The sequence below is a fragment of the Saccopteryx leptura genome, chromosome 3, assembly GCF_036850995.1.
Source record: "Saccopteryx leptura isolate mSacLep1 chromosome 3, mSacLep1_pri_phased_curated, whole genome shotgun sequence".
In the NCBI taxonomy this organism is placed as follows: domain Eukaryota; kingdom Metazoa; phylum Chordata; class Mammalia; order Chiroptera; family Emballonuridae; genus Saccopteryx; species Saccopteryx leptura.
In genome coordinates, this window is record NC_089505.1 from 267,920,365 (window position 1) to 267,929,051 (window position 8,687).

Here is an 8,687-nt window from a genome sequence, read left to right on the forward strand (position 1 = left end):
TCTTGCTATTTCTTATGTCCCATGTCTTCCTGTTTTTTCATTTGGCTTCCTCATTTTTCTGGAGTTTATTATCAAAAAATTGCAGCAGAAAAAGTTCATTTGAAGTAAAAATAAAAGTTTTTATGCAAGTAAAACTTATTTTATTTTTTGTCAAAGCCTAATGATGAGATGATTGACTGAATAGAGTTCTTGATCAAAATTAAATTTCGCTCCAAACTTTTTTTTCCATAAAACTCATTTTATTATAAACAGTATATTAATCCCAAACCTGAGATTCTCACTCTTTTCTCTTCTTTTGAAATAACAAACTTTTAATTTGTTCTTTCTTCCAGCACTCATTTCAGTGAAGTAAAAGTCTGAAGCCATTCTAATTTTTTCTTTGGTTGGCAATCTCATATTTTCTTCTTTGCTTTTTATCTTCTTTGAAAACTTTCAGGAACATTTCTTTTCCTGAGTATTTATAACATGTTCTCATTATTTCTTAGATATTAGTTTTTCTTATTTTAACCTTCTCAGTATTCAATGAGTCCTTTCACTTAAACACTGACATTTCTTTTTTATTTAGGATGATTTTCTTATTTTGTTTCTTTGGTAATTTCATATTTGCAGTTTCTATGATTATTTTGTGGAATTTTGATTGAAAGATACTTCACTGCTCATTTTGGCAGTACATACACTAAAGTTGGAATGATACAGAAAAGATTAGCATGGCCTCTGCACAAGAATGACACACAAATTTGTGAAGTGTTCCACACTTTTCTTTAAAACAAAGGCTATAGAAAGGAATAAAGAAGGTCACTATATAATGATAAAAGGAGCAATAAAACAGAAAGATGTAACCATTATAAATATCTATGTGTCTAATATAGAAGTACCTAAATATATAAAGCAGACTTTGATAGACATAAAGAGCAAGATCAACAGCAATACTGTAAGAGTAGGGGATTTCAATAGTCCACTAACATCAATGGATAGATCCTCAAGAGCAAAAATTAACAAAGAAACAGCAGCCTTAAAGGACACACTAGATCAACTGGATTTAATAGGTATATTCAGAACCTTTCACCCTAAAGCAGCAGAATATACATTCTTTTCAAGTGCTCATAGTACATTCTCTAGAATAGACCACATGATAGGACAAAAATGAGTCTCAATAAATTTAAGAAGATTGAAATCATATTAAGTATCTTCTCTGATCACAATGGCATGAAACTAGAAATCAACTACAATAGAAAAAATAAAAAACATTGAAACACTTGAAAACTAAATAGCATGTTATTAAATAATGAATGGGTTAACAATGAGATCAAAGAAGAAATATAAAATTTCCTTGAAACAAATGAAAATGAACATACAACAACTCAAAATTTATGGGACACAACAATGGCAGTCCTGAGAGGGAAGTTCATAGCATTACAGGCAAGAAAAAGCTAGAAAAAGGAAGCTAGAAAAAGCTCAGATAAACAACTTAACCCTTCACCTAAAAGAACTAGAAAAAGAACAGCAAGTAAAGCCCAGAGGAAGTAGAAGGAAGAAAATAATAAAGATCAGAGTGAAAATAAATGACATACAGGCAAAAAAACAATACAGAAGATCAATGAAACCAAGAGCTGGTTCTCTGAAAAAAGTAAACAAGACTGATGAACCTTTAACCAAACTCACCAAGAAAAAAAGATGGAGGACTCAAATAAATAAAATTAGAAATAAGAGTGGAGAAGTAACAACTAATACAGGAGAAATACAAAAGACTCTAAGAAAATACTATAAAGAACTATGTCAAAAAATTAGACAACCTAGGTGAAAGGAACAAATTCCCTGAAACATATAATCTTTCAAAAGCCAATCTGGAAGAAACAGAAAACTTAAACAGAGCAATTACAGCAAATGGGATTGAAACAGTTATCAAAACACTCCCAACAAACAAAAGCCCTGGGCCAGATGGCTTTACAGGCGAATTCTACCAAATATTCAAAGAAGAACTAACTTCTATCTTTATCAAGCTATTTCAAAAAATTCAAGAGGAGGGAAAACTTCTAATCTCTTTTTATAAAGTGATTATAATCCTTATTCCAAAACCAGGCAACAACAATACAAAGAAAGAAAATTATAGGCCAATATCCATGATGAATTTAGATGCTAAAATTCTCAATAAAATATTAGCAAACCGGATCCAGCAATACATGAAAAAAAATCATACATCATGATCAAGTGGGATTTATTCTGGGGATACAAGGCTGGTACAATATTTGCAAATCAATTAATATGATTTATCATATAAACAAAAGGAAGATGAAAAATCACATGATAATAATATCAATAGATGCAGAAAAAGCATTTCATAAAATTCAGCACCCATTTATGATTAAATCTCTCAGCAAAGTGGGAACACAGGGAACATACCTCAACATGATAAAGGCTATCTATGACAAACCCACAGCCAACATCATCCTAAATGGGCAAAAATTAAAAACAATCCCCTTAAGACCTGAAACAAGGCAGGGATGCCCCCTTTCCCCATTCTTATTCAACAAAGTTCTGGAAGTCCTAGCCACAGCAATCAGACAAGAAGAAGAAATGAAAGGCATCCAAATTGGAAAAGAAGAAGTAAAACTATCATTATTTGCTGATGATATGATACTAAACATAGAAAACCCTAAAGTCTCAGTCAAAAAACTACTGGACTTGATAAATGAATTCAGCAAGGTGGCAGGATATAAAAGTAATATTTATAAATCAGAGGCATTTTTATACACCAACAATGAACTGTCTGAAAGAGAAATTAGGAAAACAATCTCCTTCACTATTGCAACAAAAATAATAAAGTACCTAGGAGTAAATTTAACCAACGAGGTTAAAGACTTGTACTCAGAAAATTATAATACATTGATAAAAGAAATCAAGGAAGATACAAACAAGTGGAAGCATATAAAGTGTTCATGTTTAGGAAGAATAAACATCATTAAAATGTCTATATTACCCAAAGCAATTTATGAATTCAGGCAATTCCTATTAAAATACCAATATTAGGCCCTGGCCGGTTGGCTCAGTGGTAGAGTGTCGGCCTGGCATGCGGAAGTCCCGGGTTCGATTCCCAGCCAGGGCACACAGGAGAGGCGCTCATCTGCTTCTCCACCCTCCCCCTCTCCTTCCTCTCTGTCTCTCTCTTCCCCTCCCGCAGCCGAGGCTCCATTCGAGCAAAAGATGGCCCGGGCTCTGGGGATGGCTCCTTGGCCTCTGCCCCAGGTGCTAGAGTAGCTCTGGTCGCAACACCCAGGATGGGCAGAGCATCGCCCCCTGGTGGGCGTGCCGGGTGGATCCCGGTCAGGCGCATGCGGGAGTCTGACTGCCTCCCCGTTTCCAGCTTCAGAAAAATACAAAAAAAAAAAAAAAAAAAAAAAGATAAAATACCAATATCATACTTCCAAGATATAGAACAAATATTTCAAAAATTTATGTGGAACCAAAAAAAAAAAAAGAACATGAATAGCCTCAGCAATCTAGAAAATAAAAAATAAAGTGGGTTTTATCACACTTCCTGATATCAAGTGATACTACAAGGCCATTGTCCTTTAAACAGCTTGGTACTACTGGCCTAACAACAGGCATGTAAATCAACAGAACAGAACAGAGAACCCAGAAATAAAACCCGCACCTTTATGGACAATTGATATTTGACAAAGGAGGTAAGAGCATACAAAGGAGTAAAGGCAATCTCTTTAACAAATGATGTTGGGAAAATTGGACATCTACCTGCAAAAAAATGAAACTAGACCACCAACTTACACCATTCACAAAAATAAACTCAAAATGGATAAAAGACTTAAATGTAAGTTGTGAAACTATAAGCATTTTGGAAGAAAACATAGGCAGTAAGCTCTCTGACATCTCTTGCAACAATATATTTGCTGATTTATCTCCACAGGCAAGTGAAATAAAGGACAGAATGGACAAATGGGACTATATCAAACTAAAAAACTTTTGCACACTAAGACAATATGAACAAAATAAAGAGACAAACCACACAATGGAAGAACATATTCGACAATACATCTGATAAGGGGTTAGTAACTAAAATTTATAAAAACCTTGTAAAACTCAACCCCAGGAAGATAAACAATCCAATCAAAAAATGGGCAGAAAAAAGGAATAGACACTTCTCCAAAAAGGACATACAGATGGCCAATAGGCAGATGAAAAAATGTTCAACATCACTATTAGAGAAATGCAAATTAAAACTACAATAAGATACCACCTCACACCACTCAGAATGGTGCTCATTAACAAAACAACACATAATAAGTAAGTGCTGGTGAAGGTGTGGAGAAAAGGGAACCCTCCTGCACTGCTGGTGGAAATGCAGGCTGGTGCAGCCACTGTGGAAAATAGTATGAAGATTCTTCAAAAAATTAATAATGGAACTGCCTTTTGACCCAGCCATCCCACTTTTAGGAATATATCCTAAGAATACCAAGTCACTGATTCAAAGGAAGAAATGCACCCCAATGTTTATTGCAGCATTGTTTACAATAGCCAAGATCTGGAAACAGCCCAAGTGTCTGTCACTGGACAAGTAAATTAAAAAGCAGTGGTACATATACACAATGGAATACTATATGGCTGTGAAAAATAAGAAAATCTTACCTTTTGTGACAACATGGATGGAACTGGAAACTATTATGCTAAGTGAAATAAGCCAAGCAGAGAAAGAAAAATATCATATGACCTCACTCATATGAGGAATTTAATGAACATTGTGAACTGAGGAGCTGAATAGAGACAGAGGCGGGATCAAAGGGACCACAGGGAAAGCGAACAGAGGGAATGGGGATGAGAGGACGGGATCAGAGAAGGGAAAGAGATTGATGAAATTATATATACATAACACAGCTTTATAGAAAGCAGAAAAGCAAATCCTGGAGGGAAGGGGGAGGGCGTGGGTGGGAGGGAGGCAAGGGGAAGGTTGAGGGGAAGATGGGGGTGGGGGGATGTACTCCGTGGGACACTTAAATCTCTGTAAACACAATTAATTAATTAATTAATTTTAAAAAAGAAACTTGATGTCCTGAGTTGATTCTCTGTCTCTCACCTTTATACATTTGGGGGGGGGGAATTTTTAAAATATTAAGATATACCTTTATTCTTATATTTCCCATTCTATGCTCTTTGAGAACATATCTTAGATACAATTTCCCCAAATGTTAACAATTTTTGTCATTATCTTTGATTTCTTTTTCTGAATTGAATTTCAGCAACCATAATTTTGAGCCCTTTGTTGTTTTAGATTATAGTTTTTTATACTAACCATACTTTTCTTAAAGATATCAAATGTTCTCAAATGTCTCTGACAATACTAATTGATGGGAATCTTATCTGAGTTTTGTTTTTAAATTTGTTTTTGTCTGGTATATCTGTTCCCTTTTGAGTTTATATTTTTAGTTCATTTAATATTTTATTTGACACTCTGTCCTCAGATATTTGTGTTCTTTGGTTATCTGTTTAAAAAAAAGTAAAAGGAAGGCTGACTTGGAGCTGTGTATACTTCTCTGTGAGCAGAAAACCAACATGCATAAGGTCATTCTCCCACTTCATACTCAAAGCTGAAATGGAAAGGCTTTCTTATAGAGCATAGACAGCCACATAGATGGAATAGAAGTCCCAGGATATTTTTTATTTGAGAAGAAGTGTTTATTTTCCCCCAGGTGTAAATACATCCTTAGCTGCTTCCCTTACTGACTAGAGTGATCCTTACCAGGTGTTAAGATTGGACGGAAGATCGGGGTAAGTCTTCATATTAACCTTCCATTGATGCCTCTCCTTTCAACCCCGCTTCTTACACTGGATCTCTGTTGGACATGTGCTCTCTGAGTCCAGGCATAACTGGGGTCTGGGACTAGAGGAGAAGTTAGCTTTCTTATCTGCTCTATGAATAATCTAGGCTATAGATTCTTTTTTATTTTTTTTTTAAGCTATAAATTCTGTTGGTCTGTTTCATCATTCCACAGATTTTCATTCAATTTCCATGTTTGAGATATTTGTTAAAATCTCTCATCTACTAATATTCATTGTTCTTTCATTATTGTTACTGCTTTTATTATTTCAGCATGATAATTTCTTATGGATTTACTGTTATTTTGGTTCTTGAGAGGAAGAAAGATCAACATGGACTCCATCCATCATCTTTTTATTTTTTTGAGTGAGAGGCAAGGGAGGCAGAGAGACAGACTCTCGCATGCGCTCTGACCAGGATCCACCAGGCAAGCCCCCTACCAGGTGATTCTCTGTCCATCTGGGGCCACTGCTCTGTTGCTTGGCAGCCTAGCTATTTTCACACCTGAGATGAGGCCACGGTGCCATCCTCAGAGCCTGGGTCCAACTTGCTTAGACCATTTAGCCATCCATTTGAGCCATGGCTGTGGAAGAGTAAGAGGGTCAAGGGTGGAGAAACAGGTGGTCGCTTCTCCTATGTGCCCTGACCAGGAATCAAATCAGGACATCCACATTCTGGGCTGCAGGGCTGACGCTCTACTGCTGAGCTGACCGTCCAGGGCCTTCTTCAGCCATCATAAAGCTGAACTTCATCTATCCTAATAAAGTAACACAAAAGGTATGGAAATTTTATTTTTTATTTTATTTTATTTGTAAGAGAAAGACAGACAAGAAGGGAGAGAGATGAGAAACATCAACTCACAGTTATGACACTTTTAGTCATTCTTTATTTGCTTTTTCATACGTGCCTTGATGGGGGTGGAGTGGGGAAGACTCTAGCCCAGCCAGTGACATTGAGCTTCAAGCCAGCAACCTTTGGGCTCAGGCCAGCAACCATAGAATCATGTCTATGATCCCATGATCAAACCAGTGACCCTGTACTCCAGCTTCTGAGTCCACGCTCGAGCCAGATGAGCCTGTGCTCAAGGTGAAAACTTCAGGTTTCAAACCTGGGTCCTCAGCATCCCAGACTGACATTCTATCCACTGCCATTGCCTGATCAACCTAGTTATGGAAATATTATTAGCTACTAACTAAAGTGATTAGTCAATGAGTCAATAATTGTTCCATAAAAAATAAAGTCATAAATTATAAAAAAGAATAGGCAAAACTACATGTTTTTCCAACTAACAATTAAAATTCTAGTCAGTACCTAGTCAACATAACCTCTCTGTATCTCCTGGACTATGAAAAAAAATTCCTCTGTGAAGGAATTGTTTCAGGTGGTGCTTCTTCCTGCCTGCTATAGTACAATATGTAACATTTTTACCCTAATCATAAATTATATTCATTTTTTATACCCATAATAGCTATGAATTAATTTTATTACCTTAATATTCTATTAAAACTCTGTGAATCTTTATTAATGTCAAAATATGGTCCTTTCTACTTAGCATGTCACTAATTTTAAGGTGAAATTGATATACAGTTTTACAGGATAGTAAAAAGTATTATGCTATTTTGTAGGTCGGCTTGCATGTACAATTTCAATCACAGTGGTTTCTGAAAGGCCAATAATCTGTAATCTAGCAGAGATTGCAGTGTGGGAGCCTTTGACAGACTCTGTTTCTTTTACCTTTGAGTGTACTTGTCTACTTGATAAAAAAAAATAAGAAAGAAAAGAAAAAAAAAAAGACATTACCTTCTTGTTTTTTAAATTCAAATGCACTGATAATGCTGTTTGATTTTTCTCCCCTCTGGTGATGGGAGTTGTCAGGCTGGGTCTGAAGAAAAGAAAATGTGCCAAAAAGTAAATAGATTTTATTGTTTTAAAGCCTCAGACACCAGCTATCTTTTCAATGTGATCATAAGCAAATCTTCCTAGGACTGCCAATTCAGTGCAAGCTTATGTTTGGTGGCAAGACAGTGTGTTTAGAGACAAATGTGTCCCTGAAATTGGTCTGTAGTCTGGGTAGCCATGAGGTTGGTGGATATACGCTCTATTACTATTCCTTCCGTACTTCCTTTCTGCTTGCTTTCCTGCCTTCTTTCCTTTCTTTGTTCCTTTTCTCTCTCTCTCTTTTTTATTTTATGACGGGACAGTCATCTAAGAACAAAACCAAACATGGCCTGTGTCTAATGCAATGCTCAAAGATGGATGTGGTAAAAGGTTTGGTGATGAGCTCTTTATCCCCTTAACATCCTTCTTGACTTCTCTACCTTTTCATTACTATGTTAACTAATGGGCTGTAGCTCTTTTTCAGTACCATTCCAGAGAAGAGAAGAGGAGAAAAGAGGTAGATAAAATTGGCTATAAATTCTTTGAGACTAGTAAAAATTGAGTATTATTTGAGTCTTAAAAAAAATTTCTATAGGATTTTAGCATTTTCCCTTCTCTCTCTCTCTCTTTATTATTAAACCACAGAAGACAATTCTAGTAATTAATAAAAAGTCACCCTCAAAATTTCTTTGCAAAGTTAGATCAGAATAAAAAGAAGCTGCTTTAAAATGAGATTAAAAAGAAATCTTTAGGAGATAAGAAAATGTAAAAGTTAATGGGAATTATCTTCAAATACCAGATATCTACACCATTTTATCTTTACCATCATCGCTTTGAAATGATTTACCTCCTACTCAGATCAGGAGTGTTTGGGGGATATCTTTATAGATATATATTTTTGTTTAAAAAATTTATATTATAATGTATTACTTTATTGATTTGCATATATATAATATGCATGTATAGTTTTATATATAATGTT

The 8,687-nt window shown here is 35.5% G+C and overlaps 1 non-coding gene across 1 annotated transcript; it reads left to right on the forward strand.

Moving 5' to 3' along the window:
- The first annotated feature begins 652 nt into the window (after positions 1–652).
- On the forward strand, positions 653–759 carry LOC136401942 (U6 spliceosomal RNA). The gene has a single exon (XR_010750865.1). It is a non-coding gene; the product is annotated as a U6 spliceosomal RNA (small nuclear RNA).
- Positions 760–8,687: the final 7,928 nt, after the last annotated feature.